Consider the following 18973-nt stretch of genomic DNA (forward strand, 5'->3'; position numbering starts at 1 on the left):
GTGAGGATATGTATTTAGCATTGTTTAAAACAGGGCTTTTTGATGGTGTAATTCTGCAGATGTGTTGGAGATAAGAGGGCTTACCTCTGAACTAACACTGGCATGGTGCCTGGAGCTGGCCACGGTCGGGACTCGAATGAGTGCCGATGGACTTGCCTTTTTGTGTGCCCTCTGCATGTATCTGCTGCGCATCCTCGCTGCGGCCATGTTTCTATGCTCCTAATTAGTGTGGATGCCTGAAACACTTCAGTGCTCCATCCTCTAGTATGAATAAGAGGACCAATCAATACATAATTCAATCAAAGGGAGGGAAAAATTAAGAGAGATCCAAGAATAGAAAAGGAACAGATTTAATAATTAGATACACAAATGGTATATACAATTCAAAATAACCATAACTAACACATATGCACTGACAAAGAAGTGAAAAAGTGAACGGCGCAGTGACAAAAGTGTGGAAGTGACAACACGGTACGGCGAAATGATTTAAATAAATTCGAGGTCAAGGAGAGTAATATACAATGGGTAATTTACATATAATCATGAAGGTCTCACAGGACCCTGTAGTTAGCCGTAAGTAATGCTGTCTGGTCGACGACGTTTCAACCTCCTTAAGTTGAGGTCATCATCAGGACTATGGTTATTGCAATATTCTAAATACCTATGTGTAAGAAGAAAGGGGGAGGATAATGAATAGAAAGGCCCAGAAGAAAAACATAACTTACAACACAGAAAATGAAAAGTAAAAGGCAAGTCAGGAAGTAGTAGTACCTGTGTCCGTGGTCATAAACCACTTCAATGTTAATTGCAGGGAAATTGTGGAACAAATAATTATGGTCCGTCACATTTAGAAGGGGATCATCGAATGTCTGAAATAATAATGAAGAAATTGTAAGGGTGGACAACTACTTCAATGCAAATAGTAGAGTAAAGCGCGGTGAAAGGCGCTTACCTGTGGGTAACAACAGAGAAATGAAGGCCAATAGGAAGGATAAAAATATCCTGGTAGTGTTTAAAAAGCAGCCATCTATCGTAAAAGGAAACAGAAATGAAATTCATGCACAAGTTGGGAAAATGAAATAAAAAGGGGGATGGTTGGGAATAAAAACGCTTACCAATAGGGGCATTTCGTTAAGTAACGAAAGGGCATCCAGCGGTAAATAATCCGCAATATTTGAAAAACAAGGACTCTACTGGACAGAAAGGAAAAGAGCTTTAGAAGGTGGGCGTGTAAAAACAACGCCAAATCGAAACGAAAAGTGAATAATCTAGTCAAGGGAGGCAGCCATGGGGAGACTTACTAGAGTAGGCTCGTTAAATGCCAAACATCGGGATTAGTCCACAGAACTCTACTGGACCAAAAGAAAACGAGCTTTAAAAAGTGTGCGTTTAAGGACAACGCCAATTCGAAGCGAAAAGTAATTAATCAAGTCAAGGGAGGCAACCATAGGGGAGACTTACTAGAGTAGGCTCGTTAATTGCCAAACATCGGGATTAGTCATCAGGACTCTACTGGACAAAAAGAAAACGAGTTTTAGAAAATGGGCGTGTAAGAACAACGCCAATTCGAAACGAAAAGTAATTATTCTAGTCAAGAGAGGCAGCCATAGGGAGAACTTACTAGAGTGGGTTCGTCAATTGCCAAACAACGGGATTAGTCCGGGATAGGGCCTCAGCGTCCAGACAAGTAAGACGTCAAGCGCATATGAGACGTGGACGCTTAAAAATAAACAATCCGGGTCATGTGATCACATCAAGACCACAAAGGAGGGACTAGCAGGTACGGACATAGCAAGGGAAAAAGGACTATAGGTAGAACGAGGAGGATGAAAGGAAAGAAACACCCGATCAGTGTCGTGATCAACAATAAAAAGTTAATAAATTCCTTACGAGGTATACAAATTAAGTATAGTTATTTGTCAACTACAATTAACAATTTACCAATAAACCTCTGAGCAAGGGCAAAGCAATTTACGATTGCAACAGTGTTAATAAATACAATTAGACACCATAATAGTAAGATATGGATAAGACATATAGACAATCGACACAAATAGAAAATTGTGAATGACAAATAAACAAAAATCAATATTGCAGCGTCATTCAAGGAACAGTATCCATGATGAAAAACATTGGGAAAACAAAAAGACCGGGGAAAGGTGGGGAGGGAGGCACAGAAGGGGATCAAAGGGGTGTGTATGAAGGCGCGGGGGGAGAGGAGAGGGGGGAGGAGTAAGGGTGGAGTGAGGCAAGGGGAGAGGAAACAGCAGAGGGGTGGGGAAAGGAACAAGGGAGAGAGGCAGGAGGGAAGGAGGGAGGGGAGGGAGGGGGAAGAGGGGAGAGGACAGGGATAGGTAAAAACCCATTGTTGGGATAGCAAAACAATTTAGACAAAGGAGTAAGATGTTGTAAAAAGACTCAAACAATTAGAGAATTAGTACACATTATTGACATTTTATCCACATTTTTTCACACATTGATCAAGAATACTACAGACTGAGCATCAAAGGAGTAACAACATGTATTAACAACACGGATCCTAGCCACTCGTAATAACTGTGTTCCATTCATCCAGTGAATTCAATCCATGTGATACAGAGTTACAGCGTGTAATCCAACGACATTCGCATTTGTTTAACAAGGTCTGTAAATTACCGCCCCGGATTGGTAATTGTGGACAATCTATGACTTGCCAAGTCATATCCGTTTCTGAATGGTTAAGCTCCTTGTAATGCGTCACCAGTGGAGCAGTGACGACGTTGCATCTAATGCGACTTTTGTGTTGGGAGATGCGTTGTTTAACCATCTGTGTAGTCTGCCCAATGTAAAGTAAATCACATGGACAGCGTATCACATAGATAACGTTGGTGGTACGGCAATTTGAAAAATGTTTCAATTGATAGGTGTGAGAAGGAGTGACAAAAACCTTGGTATTACTGGTCAAATCACACACATTACAATTTAGGCACTTAAAGTGGCCTATTACAGGTGGTAAATTCCATAAGGTAGTATTTTCAGATTTTTCTTTGATGGGCCAGGTAATGGCATGGACAAGCTTGTCATTCAAATTGTTACCCCTCTTATATGATAAAAGGGGAGGGTCTGTAAAGTGTGGAAAAGAGCGTAACAATTTCCAATTGTTCTTAATTATCTTGGAAACCGCATTACTGCTGGGGCTGAAAGTGGAAACAAAAGGGATACGTTTATTGACGCGTTTGATGGAAGGTGCCAAAATAATATCCCTATGGTTATACCAAGCTCTTTTGAGGGATCTTCTGACCAAATGTTTGGGGTAGCCTCTGTCGATCAATTTAGCCGAGAGGATAGCAGCCTCTCGAAAGTAATCTTTTCTCCACTTACAATTCCGCCGTATACGGAGGAATTGTCCGTAGGGCAAGCCGTCTCTGAGCCCTCGAGGATGGTAACTAGAATAGGCCAAAAGAGTATTACGCTCTGTGGGTTTTCGATATAAAGATGTCCCAATTAGGCCATCTTCCGCATGTAATGTGAGATCCAGAAAGGGAAGGTCATTCCTGCGCACATCTGAAGTAAATTTTAAATGGGTTTGGATGGAATTCAACCAGGTAATAAACGACAAAAGGTTCTCATGTGTGCCCTGCCATAGCAACAAAATGTCGTCTATGTACCTGCGCCATAAAGAAATGTTGGTGAGGAAAGGGTTACTGCTATTCAAAAAAAGGGTGGACTCCAAATGATGGACATAGAGTACTGCAAAATTTGGGGCAAAGCAAGCACCCATCGATACACCTTTAACCTGAAGGTAATATGTATCTTTATACAAAAAATAATTGTTGGTCAAGGCTATGTGCAGCAATTGAACAACACATTCTGTAGGGATGCGTGTGGGACGAGGGCGAGTATTCAATATTACCTCCATGACCATGAGTCCATCAGCCTGGGGAATATTAGTGTACAAAGACTCGATGTCTAGACCAACCATAAAGTCGGATTCAGGATTGAAAGGAAGGTCGTCTATGAGGTTAATTAGATGTGTACTGTCCTTGACAAAGGTGTCAGTCAAGGGGACAAAAACCTTAAGAATAGAGTCAATGTATTTTCCCAGGGGTTCTAACACAGATCCGCACCCGGATACTATTGGGCGTCCTGGGGGGGTCAATGAGGTCTTATGGACTTTCGGTAAGGTGTAAATTACCGGTGTCCTTGGGAATGGACTATTAAAAAAGTCATGTTCTTTTTTATTAATAATGCCGCTCAAGAGGGCCTGAGATGTTACAGAGGCAATCTTAGTTTGGATGGAACGAAGGGGATCCGAAGTCAATTTGCGATAATGTAGGGGGTTATCAAGTTGTCGGAGAATTTCTGAATCATAATCATCACGATCCATCACGACAATCCCACCGCCCTTGTCGGCTGGTTTTATTATTAAGTTCTGGTTATTGCTCAGACTGTCAATGGCCAATTTTTCTTTGAGTGGCAAATTGTACGGAACAAATTCCTTAAGTCGCTGCAACTCATTGACTTCCAATAATACAATTTTTTCGAAGGTCAAAATTTCGGGTGGCATCATTGTGGTAGGTGGTAGAAAAGTAGAAGCTGGTCTAAAAAGGGGCTCATATGGTAAATTAGTCTCTGGTTTATCTGAGAAAAAATGCCTCAGACGAATCCGTCTAAAAAATAAGAGTAGATCTTCCTGTAACTTAAAAAAGTCACTCCGTGCTGTAGGGACAAATGACAGACCCTTACTTAACACGGATATCTCATCTGATGACAGGGTATGTTGAGAGAGATTGAAAATGGGAATAGTCCTGTCAAGGGTAGGTCGATCCCCATGAGGTAAAGAAGGATCAGATGGGATGATTTCATGAACGGCAATTGGGATAGTCTGTGAATCAATATTAGATGTACTCTCAATATTAGATGTACTCTCAATATTTGTTGGGAGCAATTGTGAAGGTAAAATAGATACCACTGTAGGCAATTCATGTCCACTCCCCGATACCAAAGAAGTGAGACCAGAACTACCAATGGTAACTTCCGGAGGTTTGACAGAAATACCATTGGCAGGTCTTTGTTGAGTATCGACTGGTAGTCGTGTTATTGTGGAGGACCCCATTGATAGAACTTTTGTCGGGTCTGTCTCTCGCCCGCGTATTGGTATTGATATCCTTGCCGTCTGCGGCCGCGTCCGCGGCCACGAGCCTGTCCTAAAAAACCAGCGGGTAGGAGTGGAGGAGGAAGGGGATGTCTCTGTGGGCCCGTGCTAGTACCTTCACCACTGTCAGTATCTTCGGTGGAGGTATTGGAAGAGAGAGAGAATGTGATGGGCCGATTGTTTCGAAAACGACCCCAATTCTTGGTTTTGGGTGGTTGATTAGTGGAATTATAAAAAGAATCAAGTAAATAAGGGTAGGTGTAACTCTTGTCGTAATTCTTGATGTCCCTTTGAATTTTATTGATTTTTTTATTCTGTTCAAAGGTATGGAAGGTAGCAATAGTACTATTTATTCTCTCAAGTAGTGCCTTCGCATCAGAAATGGTAGTGTCTGCAAGAATAAGTTTCTCTAGTTCTGCTATCTCTTCCAATTCCTTCTTGCTATGTTCTATGGCAGTCTCGATACCGAGGACCATCCAGTGCCTTGAGCAGGTGGTGGTCTTTTTGTTTTCCCAATGTTTTTCATCATGGATACTGTTCCTTGAATGACGCTGCAATATTGATTTTTGTTTATTTGTCATTCACAATTTTCTATTTGTGTCGATTGTCTATATGTCTTATCCATATCTTACTATTATGGTGTCTAATTGTATTTATTAACACTGTTGCAATCGTAAATTGCTTTGCCCTTGCTCAGAGGTTTATTGGTAAATTGTTAATTGTAGTTGACAAATAACTATACTTAATTTGTATACCTCGTAAGGAATTTATTAACTTTTTATTGTTGATCACGACACTGATCGGGTGTTTCTTTCCTTTCATCCTCCTCGTTCTACCTATAGTCCTTTTTCCCTTGCTATGTCCGTACCTGCTAGTCCCTCCTTTGTGGTCTTGATGTGATCACATGACCCGGATTGTTTATTTTTAAGCGTCCACGTCTCATATGCGCTTGACGTCTTACTTGTCTGGATGCTGAGGCCCTATCCCGGACTAATCCCGTTGTTTGGCAATTGACGAACCCACTCTAGTAAGTTCTCCCTATGGCTGCCTCTCTTGACTAGAATAATTACTTTTCGTTTCGAATTGGCGTTGTTCTTACACGCCCATTTTCTAAAACTCGTTTTCTTTTTGTCCAGTAGAGTCCTGATGACTAATCCCGATGTTTGGCAATTAACGAGCCTACTCTAGTAAGTCTCCCCTATGGTTGCCTCCCTTGACTTGATTAATTACTTTTCGCTTCGAATTGGCGTTGTCCTTAAACGCACACTTTTTAAAGCTCGTTTTCTTTTGGTCCAGTAGAGTTCTGTGGACTAATCCCGATGTTTGGCATTTAACGAGCCTACTCTAGTAAGTCTCCCCATGGCTGCCTCCCTTGACTAGATTATTCACTTTTCGTTTCGATTTGGCGTTGTTTTTACACGCCCACCTCCTAAAGCTCTTTTCCTTTCTGTCCAGTAGAGTCCTTGTTTTTCAAATATTGCGGATTATTTACCGCTGGATGCCCTTTCGTTACTTAACGAAATGCCCCTATTGGTAAGCGTTTTTATTCCCAACCATCCCCCTTTTTATTTCATTTTCCCAACTTGTGCATGAATTTCATTTCTGTTTCCTTTTACGATAGATGGCTGCTTTTTAAACACTACCAGGATATTTTTATCCTTCCTATTGGCCTTCATTTCTCTGTTGTTACCCACAGGTAAGCGCCTTTCACCGCGCTTTACTCTACTATTTGCATTGAAGTAGTTGTCCACCCTTACAATTTCTTCATTATTATTTCAGACATTCGATGATCCCCTTCTAAATGTGACGGACCATAATTATTTGTTCCACAATTTCCCTGCAATTAACATTGAAGTGGTTTATGAACACGGACACAGGTACTACTACTTCCTGACTTGCCTTTTACTTTTCATTTTCTGTGTTGTAAGTTATGTTTTTCTTCTGGGCCTTTCTATTCATTATCCTCCCCCTTTCTTCTTACACATAGGTATTTAGAATATTGCAATAACCATAGTCCTGATGATGACCTCAACTTAAGGAGGTTGAAACGTCGTCGACCAGACAGCATTACTTACGGCTAACTACAGGGTCCTGTGAGACCTTCATGATTATATGTAAATTACCCATTGTATATTACTCTCCTTGACCTCGAATTTATTTAAATCATTTCGCCGTACCGTGTTGTCACTTCCACACTTTTGTCACTGCGCCGTTCACTTTTTCACTTCTTTGTCAGTGCATATGTGTTAGTTATGGTTATTTTGAATTGTATATACCATTTGTGTATCTAATTATTAAATCTGTTCCTTTTCTATTCTTGGATCTCTCTTAATTTTTCCCTCCCTTTGATTGAATTATGTATTGATTGGTCCTCTTATTCATTTTCCCTGTTGAGACATTGTTTTTTGCTACTACATATACCCGGTCTCTGCTGGGCTAACGGGCTTGCTCCTGTTTTTCTTGTATAATTATTGAGCAATCGCTGGATTGCGAGAGTATTTTGTTTAAATACTTCACACTTTAATTGTGATACATAATGAGTGATTAGTTTACTTATCATGTCTTCTAGAGAGACCCCCACTTACTCTGATGACTACATCAAAGATATTCTTTCTGGCCCATCTCTTCTAACCCTTACCTCCACGCCTCTTTCCACTGCCCCCAATAACTCTAAGATTCTATTAGAAAGATTAAAAAATTTGAAAAAGAAACAGATCCGCACTGATCTGCATGCTCGCATGCTAACAGAATACTTAAAGTCTGATACCATACCCTTGGGACTACAGATTCGCAACACCCCTGCTATTTTCACTCAGGACCCAAAGTTTCGTACCGGCTTCAGCCATTTGGCCACCACCTGCTCAAGGCACTGGATGGTCCTCGGTATCGAGACTGCCATAGAACATAGCAAGAAGGAATTGGAAGAGATAGCAGAACTAGAGAAACTTATTCTTGCAGACACTACCATTTCTGATGCGAAGGCACTACTTGAGAGAATAAATAGTACTATTGCTACCTTCCATACCTTTGAACAGAATAAAAAAATCAATAAAATTCAAAGGGACATCAAGAATTACGACAAGAGTTACACCTACCCTTATTTACTTGATTCTTTTTATAATTCCACTAATCAACCACCCAAAACCAAGAATTGGGGTCGTTTTCGAAACAATCGGCCCATCACATTCTCTCTCTCTTCCAATACCTCCACCGAAGATACTGACAGTGGTGAAGGTACTAGCACGGGCCCACAGAGACATCCCCTTCCTCCTCCACTCCTACCCGCTGGTTTTTTAGGACAGGCTCGTGGCCGCGGACGCAGCCGCAGACGGCAAGGATATCAATACCAATACGCGGGCGAGAGACAGACCCGACAAAAGTTCTATCAATGGGGTCCTCCACAATAACACGACTACCAGTCGATACTCAACAAAGACCTGCCAATGGTATTTCTGTCAAACCTCCGGAAGTTACCATTGGTAGTTCTGGTCTCACTTCTTTGGTATCGGGGAGTGGACATGAATTGCCTACAGTGGTATCTATTTTACCTTCACAATTGCTCCCAACAAATATTGAGAGTACATCTAATATTGAGAGTACATCTAATATTGATTCACAGACTATCCCAATTGCCGTTCATGAAATCATCCCATCTGATCCTTCTTTACCTCATGGGGATCGACCTACCCTTGACAGGACTATTCCCATTTTCAATCTCTCTCAACATACCCTGTCATCAGATGAGATATCCGTGTTAAGTAAGGGTCTGTCATTTGTCCCTACAGCACGGAGTGACTTTTTTAAGTTACAGGAAGATCTACTTTTATTTTTTAGACGGATTCGTCTGAGGCATTTTTTCTCAGATAAACCAGAGACTAATTTACCATATGAGCCCCTTTTTAGACCAGCTTCTACTTTTCTACCACCTACCACAATGATGCCACCCGAAATTTTGACCTTCGAAAAAATTGTATTATTGGAAGTCAATGAGTTGCAACGACTTAAGGAATTTGTTCCGTACAATTTGCCACTCAAAGAAAAATTGGCCATTGACAGTCTGAGCAATAACCAGAACTTAATAATAAAACCAGCCGACAAGGGCGGTGGGATTGTCGTGATGGATCGTGATGATTATGATTCAAAAATTCTCCGACAACTTGATAACCCCCTACATTATCGCAAATTGACTTCGGATCCCCTTCGTTCCATCCAAACTAAGATTGCCTCTGTAACATCTCAGGCCCTCTTGAGCGGCATTATTAATAAAAAAGAACATGACTTTTTTAATAGTCCATTCCCAAGGACACCGGTAATTTACACCTTACCGAAAGTCCATAAGAACTCATTGACCCCCCCAGGACGCCCAATAGTATCCGGGTGCGGATCTGTGTTAGAACCCCTGGGAAAATACATTGACTCTATTCTTAAGGTTTTTGTCCCCTTGACTGACACCTTTGTCAAGGACAGTACACATCTAATTAACCTCATAGACGACCTTCCTTTCAATCCTGAATCCGACTTTATGGTTGGTCTAGACATCGAGTCTTTGTACACTAATATTCCCCAGGCTGATGGACTCATGGTCATGGAGGTAATATTGAATACTCGCCCTCGTCCCACACGCATCCCTACAGAATTTGTTGTTCAATTGCTGCACATAGCCTTGACCAACAATTATTTTTTGTATAAAGATACATATTACCTTCAGGTTAAAGGTGTATCGATGGGTGCTTGCTTTGCCCCAAATTTTGCAGTACTCTATGTCCATCATTTGGAGTCCACCCTTTTTTTGAATAGCAGTAACCCTTTCCTCACCAACATTTCTTTATGGCGCAGGTACATAGACGACATTTTGTTGCTATGGCAGGGCACACATGAGAACCTTTTGTCGTTTATTACCTGGTTGAATTCCATCCAAACCCATTTAAAATTTACTTCAGATGTGCGCAGGAATGACCTTCCCTTTCTGGATCTCACATTACATGCGGAAGATGGCCTAATTGGGACATCTTTATATCGAAAACCCACAGAGCGTAATACTCTTTTGGCCTATTCTAGTTACCATCCTCGAGGGCTCAGAGACGGCTTGCCCTACGGACAATTCCTCCGTATACGGCGGAATTGTAAGTGGAGAAAAGATTACTTTCGAGAGGCTGCTATCCTCTCGGCTAAATTGATCGACAGAGGCTACCCCAAACATTTGGTCAGAAGATCCCTCAAAAGAGCTTGGTATAACCATAGGGATATTATTTTGGCACCTTCCATCAAACGCGTCAATAAACGTATCCCTTTTGTTTCCACTTTCAGCCCCAGCAGTAATGCGGTTTCCAAGATAATTAAGAACAATTGGAAATTGTTACGCTCTTTTCCACACTTTACAGACCCTCCCCTTTTATCATATAAGAGGGGTAACAATTTGAATGACAAGCTTGTCCATGCCATTACCTGGCCCATCAAAGAAAAATCTGAAAATACTACCTTATGGAATTTACCACCTGTAATAGGCCACTTTAAGTGCCTAAATTGTAATGTGTGTGATTTGACCAGTAATACCAAGGTTTTTGTCACTCCTTCTCACACCTATCAATTGAAACATTTTTCAAATTGCCGTACCACCAACGTTATCTATGTGATACGCTGTCCATGTGATTTACTTTACATTGGGCAGACTACACAGATGGTTAAACAACGCATCTCCCAACACAAAAGTCGCATTAGATGCAACGTCGTCACTGCTCCACTGGTGACGCATTACAAGGAGCTTAACCATTCAGAAACGGATATGACTTGGCAAGTCATAGATTGTCCACAATTACCAATCCGGGGCGGTAATTTACAGACCTTGTTAAACAAATGCGAATGTCGTTGGATTACACGCTGTAACTCTGTATCACATGGATTGAATTCACTGGATGAATGGAACACAGTTATTACGAGTGGCTAGGATCCGTGTTGTTAATACATGTTGTTACTCCTTTGATGCTCAGTCTGTAGTATTCTTGATCAATGTGTGAAAAAATGTGGATAAAATGTCAATAATGTGTACTAATTCTCTAATTGTTTGAGTCTTTTTACAACATCTCACTCCTTTGTCTAAATTGTTTTGCTATCCCAACAATGGGTTTTTACCTATCCCTGTCCTCTCCCCTCTTCCCCCTCCCTCCCCTCCCTCCTTCCCTCCTGCCTCTCTCCCTTGTTCCTTTCCCCACCCCTCTGCTGTTTCCTCTCCCCTTGCCTCACTCCACCCTTACTCCTCCCCCCTCTCCTCTCCCCGCGCGCCTTCATACACACCCCTTTGATCCCCTTCTGTGCCTCCCTCCCCACCTTTCCCCGGTCTTTTTGTTTTCCCAATGTTTTTCATCATGGATACTGTTCCTTGAATGACGCTGCAATATTGATTTTTGTTTAATTGTCATTCACAATTTTCTATTTGTGTCGATTGTCTATATGTCTTATCCATATCTTACTATTATGGTGTCTAATTGTATTTATTAACACTGTTGCAATCGTAAATTGCTTTGCCCTTGCTCAGAGGTTTATTGGTAAATTGTTAATTGTAGTTGACAAATAACTATACTTAATTTGTATACCTCGTAAGGAATTTATTAACTTTTTATTGTTGATCACGACACTGATCGGGTGTTTCTTTCCTTTCATCCTCCTCGTTCTACCTATAGTCCTTTTTCCCTTGCTATGTCCGTACCTGCTAGTCCCTCCTTTGTGGTCTTGATGTGATCACATGACCCGGATTGTTTATTTTTAAGCGTCCACGTCTCATATGCGCTTGACGTCTTACTTGTCTGGACGCTGAGGCCCTATCCCGGACTAATCCCGTTGTTTGGCAATTGACGAACCCACTCTAGTAAGTTCTCCCTATGGCTGCCTCTCTTGACTAGAATAATTACTTTTCGTTTCGAATTGGCGTTGTTCTTACACGCCCATTTTCTAAAACTCGTTTTCTTTTTGTCCAGTAGAGTCCTGATGACTAATCCCGATGTTTGGCAATTAACGAGCCTACTCTAGTAAGTCTCCCCTATGGTTGCCTCCCTTGACTTGATTAATTACTTTTCGCTTCGAATTGGCGTTGTCCTTAAACGCACACTTTTTAAAGCTCGTTTTCTTTTGGTCCAGTAGAGTTCTGTGGACTAATCCCGATGTTTGGCATTTAACGAGCCTACTCTAGTAAGTCTCCCCATGGCTGCCTCCCTTGACTAGATTATTCACTTTTCGTTTCGATTTGGCGTTGTTTTTACACGCCCACCTTCTAAAGCTCTTTTCCTTTCTGTCCAGTAGAGTCCTTGTTTTTCAAATATTGCGGATTATTTACCGCTGGATGCCCTTTCGTTACTTAACGAAATGCCCCTATTGGTAAGCGTTTTTATTCCCAACCATCCCCCTTTTTATTTCATTTTCCCAACTTGTGCATGAATTTCATTTCTGTTTCCTTTTACGATAGATGGCTGCTTTTTAAACACTACCAGGATATTTTTATCCTTCCTATTGGCCTTCATTTCTCTGTTGTTACCCACAGGTAAGCGCCTTTCACCGCGCTTTACTCTACTATTTGCATTGAAGTAGTTGTCCACCCTTACAATTTCTTCATTATTATTTCAGACATTCGATGATCCCCTTCTAAATGTGACGGACCATAATTATTTGTTCCACAATTTCCCTGCAATTAACATTGAAGTGGTTTATGACCACGGACACAGGTACTACTACTTCCTGACTTGCCTTTTACTTTTCATTTTCTGTGTTGTAAGTTATGTTTTTCTTCTGGGCCTTTCTATTCATTATCCTCCCCCTTTCTTCTTACACATAGGTATTTAGAATATTGGAATAACCATAGTCCTGATGATGACCTCAACTTAAGGAGGTTGAAACGTCGTCGACCAGACAGCATTACTTACGGCTAACTACAGGGTCCTGTGAGACCTTCATGATTATATGTAAATTACCCATTGTATATTACTCTCCTTGACCTCGAATTTATTTAAATCATTTCGCCGTACCGTGTTGTCACTTCCACACTTTTGTCACTGCGCCGTTCACTTTTTCACTTCTTTGTCAGTGCATATGTGTTAGTTATGGTTATTTTGAATTGTATATACCATTTGTGTATCTAATTATTAAATCTGTTCCTTTTCTATTCTTGGATCTCTCTTAATTTTTCCCTCCCTTTGATTGAATTATGTATTGATTGGTCCTCTTATTCATTTTCCCTGTTGAGACATTGTTTTTTGCTACTACATATACCCGGTCTCTGCTGGGCTAACGGGCTTGCTCCTGTTTTTCTTGTACCATCCTCTAGTATGACCTCACTGTAGAACATGTGTGATAGTGCTTGACAAGAGTGCAGTTAGGTGTATGTAATTGGACGCAAAAAGATGGTAATATTGTTGATAAGCATTTGCAATGCAATAGGTCTCGCATTTGCGAGAGTTTAAGCTATTGGCATTGTAAATGACAATGCCTTTTATTTATTGTTTTTGATAATTAACACATAAATAAAAGGCATTTTTATCTACAATGCCAATAGCTCAAACTCTTGTAAATGCGAGACCTTTTTCACTTCAAAAAGCGGCCGCAATTGTCCCTGGCTGCTTGGAAAGTGAAAGTGCGCATGGTGCACTGAATGTTGCAGGAAAGCTTGTGCCTGCTGTAGGAGAAACTCTTTAAAGAAAACAGTGCTTACAGGCTAAATAAGACATACCGTGTAACAACGGAAGCAAAAGGGCGGATGGGAGGTTACAAATGAAGACAAGGTGGTATTAAGGATGGGCTAATTAGCCTATTAACAAATCAGAAGCCAGCATTTACAAAGGACAATGGTACCAGCCAATGAAAAATATGCGCGGAGAGTGGGCGGAGCTTCAAGTCTTTACTTGAATACAGCATGCCTCGCTGAGCAGCGCATGCATTGCCCAGGCTCAAATGAATATTTTTACAGCACATATGCCAGTTTTTTACAAGTCAGTGTGATTTAAAATAGTAAAAGAGACAAAATTAGTCTCTCCAGAGTTGTTTGACACACAGATCAAATTCAATACATATCTGAATAATTTTGGCAGCACTCGTAACAATTAAAATCAGTGAACTAAAAAAGTGAAAGAGACAAAAATGGGCACTCATCTCTTCAGGTTAAATTACAGTACAGATTAAAATTCAATAGGCACTTGGTAACTGTAATCTGATGACCCCCGCCCCCAGAAACAGGGCTTTATGCTCCTGTAATAAATTCACAAGCACAGATGTACATTGAATTTTACTTGTCTAGAGATCAAGAGCAGGAACAGTTGGGGTTCTTAGAACCCTTTATTTCCCTATTTGAGAACTTAGGACCCATTGGTTTCATATTGAAGTAAAGTCCTATCCTTCCATGTTTTCCTTTGTATTAGTGGCAATACTCCCCATGTATGGAGGGTGCATCCTAACATGTCCTTATGAAGACCTTGTAAAACATGTATTATTTGGGTGGAAAATGTCGAAGCTCTTTCCAGACTTAGGCTGCAAAAAAAAATGTTGTTGAATGAGGATAGATCTGTTGACTGGCCTTATTATCATGCTTGATTCATTCTATTACGGCAGTCAAGCCTTCTTCTGTTGAAATTTGTATTTTATTTCTATCACTATTCATACGTACTGCGCCAGTTCACATTTTACATTAATTATGTATTTGCATCCACATTTGCATACAAATATGAGCTACTTACTCAGTAATGTGAGTCAGTTGCTTGAATACGTTTCTCCTTAGCAGCACTGGTTAAGGCTCTCAGTATAAGGCTCTTGGGGCCAGATGTACGACCATTCAGTTTAGTGAGTCGTAAATTGCACAGAATTGCGACTCACAATTTGCGACTTGCTAAACTGAATGTACAACAGTGTCTCAGACACTGTTCGCGATTCCCAATGGGGTCGCAAATTGCATGCCTCATCAATATTCATGAGGCAAGCGCAATTTGCGACCCCATTGGGAATGGCTAGCACTCACATGAATGGTGGCCTGCTGGGGTCAGCAGACCACCATGTCTGTGACTGCTTTTTAAATAAAGCAGTTTCTTTTTTAAATGCAGCCCGTTTTCCTTAAAGGAAAATAGGAAGAATTTAAAAAAGTTAAATTAAACTTTTCAGTTTTATTTTTTAAGGGCTAATGCGGTCGCAAAACAATCATACATTAGTGTTAGACTCGCTATTAGGAAGGGATGCCCTTGGCACGCCCCTTCCTAATACTGAGTCGCAAACCATATTTTGCGAGTCGCTAATAGGTTAGCAACTCCCAAAATATGGTTTGTGCATGGGGTAGACCAATTTTGTAGTCGCAAACGGGCCGAATTCCCGTTTGTGACCGCAAAAAACAGTCGTACATCTTCCCTTTAGTATAGTATAAACACGTCCGCAGGAACCACTGCTTATCTTTCTATGGGCTAAGAGAAGGCTGTGTTGTATGTTTGCATATGTGTGCATTGTTTGCACGTGCGTTATGTATGCCTGCAGTAGGAATGGTGTGGTATGACGAGATGTACTTCGGCACTATTGCCTTGGGCAGCAAAAACTAAAGGGTGCTCTTGGCTTATTACACCTTTTAAAAACAGCTATAAGGACCATGGCCCGGATATAATGGGTCTCATTTATGAAAACGTGCATCGCTGCGACAAAACAACGATGCAACAGTTTTTACTGCACCCTCCTTGCAACATGATAGATGCTCCGTATTTAATATGCGGCATTCCATGTTGCAAAGAGTTACAGATACGTCAGTATTTCTGACAAATCTGTAGGCGCAAAAGTGACACATTGCTGGGGTGTGTCTGAACAACTCCAGCAATGTGTCTTTTCACATAAGGCATCCCCATGTGAAAGTGCCTACGTAAGTCTTACGCCTGCTGTGAAGCAGGCGTAAGGTTTTGACGCAGTGGCGTCCTAGAAGTGGTGCAGTGAAATCTGATAGATTTCACAATGCCACTTCTACGAGGCTTTTTGCGGGGGAACACCCACTCTGCATACATTATACGAGACGCAGGTATAATGTAGTGCTGGGCTTTACAACGTGACACATCTGCTTTGATGTGCACTTTGTATATAGGGTGAATGTGTCAAATTTCCACCTTCGGTGCATCACAGTAAGGGATTCAACGGCGGTGTAAAAGTGACGCAAGCCTACATAAATAAGGCCCAATATATTTTGTGCTGGCTCTCAGCCGAAGCATAGCTGCGCATACAACAGCGTCAACCAACTTACGAACTCCAAATATTTTTGCACATCACCATTGATGCATACTTGCTGGAAAACTGATTTGCATTGAGTAGCATCAAACCCTTGTAAATGTATGCTAAGTGGAAAAGGAGGCGATAATAATTGTAACACGTCCATGAATCCACACAAAGCCTTCTCTGCAAATGTAGCATAGCCTGACTTTAAGTGAATTGCTAGTGCTGAATGAAGGCAGGAGTAAACAATGGGCGAAAGGAAAAAGTGTGGGCTTTTCTGTAGTCAATACATGTAAATTCTGTGAAATTAAGCATATTACTGAATCGAATCATAGGCTGTTGTCTATGTGTATAAATGTGTACTGGTGACTGTCTCTCGAATACAAATTATCCCAGGACATTGACTGTCCACCATTGTGGCCCAGTGCAGCATTTAGCGGTGCCCAAAAACAACAAGCAATTATATGACATCATCGGTGCACATCGTCAGCATAATCCTTGCGAGAGGACAAGATTCCATTTCTTTAGGTCGCCGCGCCTGGATGCTGATACAAATTACAAACCCCCTATTACACAACCTTATCTTGAGTCAGGTTTTTATATCAGTTAAAAACCAAAGTTATGAGGTACAGGTTGGGAAATTTTTCTTCACTTGACCACAGGCTGGTATGGCTAAAATTAAACTGAAAATGCAGCATGTAGGCTGTGTGGGCTGATGAGAGAAGATTTAATCCACTTAGGGTGCATTTGTAAAGATCTTATGAGAACCAGGAGGGCCCTTCTGGGTCTGGTCTTTATAGAGAGGAACAACCCCCTAGTGCACGCCAGCAAAATGAGCCTGCTTTGATCCGAAGGATACAAGAATAATTTGCTGCTTAGTTAAATTTTTGAGTGCTGCATAAGTTGAGATAAAAAAAACGGTAGCAATCTAAGACAGGGGAAAAGGTTAACCTCACCCATACAAGTGTGGTGTTACCTTGATCTTAACCAACCAGCCCAATTGAGAATTTGCACTGGTTTGCTTGTTTTGGACATCATGGAGATGAAAATGCTGTCCCATATAATACGAAGGTAGCTATTAACGCGACGGCAGAAAGAGACTTAACAAGCTACACAAGGAAAATGGCGGCTGCTATGTAAGTCAGGGACACTGATCTTTTTTTTATCCTAAAGATTTTAGCCAACATAGCTATTTTTAAAACTTGTGTCATTGTTTTAATGATTTTAAATAATTGTACAATAAATTATCTTGATTCGTAAACATCTCTCCGTAAATAAGGCGCTGCGCAATTTCTCACTCTTCGCACAGTGCAACGATGCATTTTTAGTAAATCTTGGCTCAACTTTTTTATTTTTTTAAACTGTTAGGACCAGGACTGAGTTATCTGATAAAACTCTATGAGACATATTCTCAAGGATCTATTGCCGAGTTATCAGCACTTTATCACAGCCAAAGTCGTGATAAATTTATCACCCCATTCACAAGCTGGTGTTAACAGCCCATATCACCAGTTTACCTGCGAATGCAGTCGCAAAAAAATCACCACAGAATACCCCGGCAACTAATGCTAATGATTTGCAGAGTAGGCGTTCCCGTGCAAAAAGCCATGCCAACACCACTCCACAACATTCTCAACGACAAGCCAGATCGGCGATAAGATCACAAAACATGCGATAAGGCGTGTTAGCAGCAGGATTTTAACACCTGCTCTTACCTGGTGTAAAGTTGGATGACAACAGGCACCAGACAAGGGAGCACAGCCCATAGCCACACATGAAGAACAACTGGTGCCCGGAGCCCCAATAGGGCAACAACACCCATTGCCACCACCCCCAGGACCTTCCCCCGGGCCCTACCCCGGGCACCCCCACCCACCGCCCTTTGGACAAAGAGATTGCACATCAACTCTACGAAATCATGAACCAAACAATTCGCCTGAAGTCACACAATCACAACACCTAACATACATGTGTGGTCAGAAAAAGGGAAATCATACATTCATCTCATAATATCCAAATCATACATTTATTACAGAATAAACCCAAAACAACAGATCCGAAGAGTCATGGAGGGACTTCTCAGGACATTCTGTAAGTCACAGCTTGCAAAACAGAAATCTTGATAAGAAGGTGTGTCATGCGCTCATCAAAGTACAGAGAGAGAAAGCGAAAGAGAGAGAGAGATAGAGATAAGGAGAGAAAGTGAGGCAGAGAGAGAGAGAAAGAGCAAGAGAAAGAGAGAGAGAGAGAGGGAGAGAGGGAGAGAGAAAGAGAGAGAGAGGGAGAGAGTGAGTAAGAAAGAGAGTAAGAGAGAGTGAGAGAGAAATAGAGAAAGAGAGAGAGAGAGAGAAGGAGAGAAAGAGAGAGAGAGAGAAAGAGAGAGGGAGAGAGGGAGAGAGAAAGAGAGGGAAAGAGGGAGAGAGGGAGAGAGAAAGAGAGGGAGAGAGAGTGCCACACTGCAGATCCAGGCCTCACTGCTCACCTGCTGCCACCGGTGTGTCTCCAAACACGTGCCGGTATACACTGCAGTCCCCCAGGTCCCTTATCTGAAACAGTTTCCAGAGACATGAATGGCAGAGTCCATACAGTTGCACACACCATCATCGCTTGCCTGCCCCTGTGCACACAGTC

General features: G+C 41.5%; 1 protein-coding gene across 2 annotated transcripts in view; it reads left to right on the forward strand.

The window, feature by feature from the left end:
- CNTNAP4 (contactin associated protein family member 4) overlaps positions 1 to 18973 on the forward strand; it is a 1754782-nt gene that overhangs the window by 758563 nt on the left and 977246 nt on the right. The gene's annotated exons all lie outside the window — the stretch shown is intronic.

The sequence above is a fragment of the Triturus cristatus genome, chromosome 2_1 (genome assembly GCF_964204655.1).
Source record: "Triturus cristatus chromosome 2_1, aTriCri1.1, whole genome shotgun sequence".
NCBI classification, from domain to species: Eukaryota; Metazoa; Chordata; class Amphibia; order Caudata; family Salamandridae; genus Triturus; species Triturus cristatus.